Raw genomic sequence first — 1,404 nt, forward strand, 5'->3', positions numbered from 1 at the left:
CGTGGCTTTGCATGAATGTGATGCCTGAAGTGACAGAACAAAAAACCGCTGATGCGCTCTGCAGACCGTTACGGAGGCCTTTTTAATTTATGACAGCAAAGTCAGCGCAGAGACAGCTATCCCAGCGGTGTGTCCCCGGGTGGTGACACACACGCACACGCAAACAGACAGGCTGACAGGAATAAACCAACACAAAACAAAGCATAGCAGCACACACAGCCAGAATGGTCATAGAGGCTCCACAGGAGATGCAGCGCGCTAAAACACCAACGTAAGTCCTCTTCTCATTTATTAACTCTGCCTTTTATTTGGACACACACGTGCAGCTTCATGTGAAGCTGCTGGGATGAAGGCATCTCTCTCATGATGCCTTCAGGGGGAGATTAAAGAGATTTTTTTGGTTTATGCTTTTAATCTGTTTATATTGTTACACCCTCTGAGTCAGACAGGCTGCAGGATCAAGTGTCTGCATTTCTAAAAACTAAATTTAATATAATCTCTTGTTTATTCACTGCTGGGTAAACTAGGACAGAAACTGCCTCGAGCGAGGAGGAGCGCCTGGCTACATCAAACGCGTGTCTTTGCGTGAGAGGATGGAGCGTATCTTAAATGTTAAGATGACCTGGGAGCTCCATCACTTCCTGTTTTCCCCCCTGATTCAGTTCCTCTGATCCATGCTGAAGGAGGAGGCAGGCTGTCAGCTGCGAGCGGCTCAAACACAGGACGGTGTTTATTAGTTGTGCTTTGTGTGTCCGTCCCTGCTCAGCATCCTGCTGACTGAGAGTGAATGTGCAGTCTTCAATCACATCCCCGGGCTGCTGCCTTCAAGGCCTGCTGGCTGCCAGAGTCTCTGCTCTGCTGTTGGAGACTGTAGAACCTCTGAAGTGCCTGATTATCACCCGCTTTCAAAGGAAAGATGGCAATAAGGGTTTTTATTTTGTTTTTTCACATCTGTATGTGTGTGTGTTTGTTTGTCAGTGGTGTTAGCAAAATATCTCCTGAACCAGAGAATGGATTTTAATGAAACTGTCGGGATGAATTAATCGAATGTGCCTCTACGACGGAGCGACTTTTGGAGTCGCCCAATTCAAGATGGACGTCAGAGCTAATCAATATCTTCAAACACAAGAGGGATCACAGCTCAACCATTTATATTTAAACTGAGATCAAATATGATTTGATGGAATCATCCACAACACACACCATCCATCCATCATCCATCATCATCCATCCATCATCCATCTATTCATCCATCCATCATCTATTCATCCATCCATCTATTCATCCATCCATCATCCATCTATTCATCCATCCATCATCTATTCATCCATCCATCATCCATCTATTCATCCATCCATCATCATCTATTCATCCATCCATCTATTCATCCATCCATCATCCATC

Source organism: Nematolebias whitei, chromosome 10 (assembly GCF_014905685.2).
Source record: "Nematolebias whitei isolate Nwh7 chromosome 10, NemWhi1, whole genome shotgun sequence".
Lineage (NCBI taxonomy): Eukaryota > Metazoa > Chordata > Actinopteri > Cyprinodontiformes > Rivulidae > Nematolebias > Nematolebias whitei.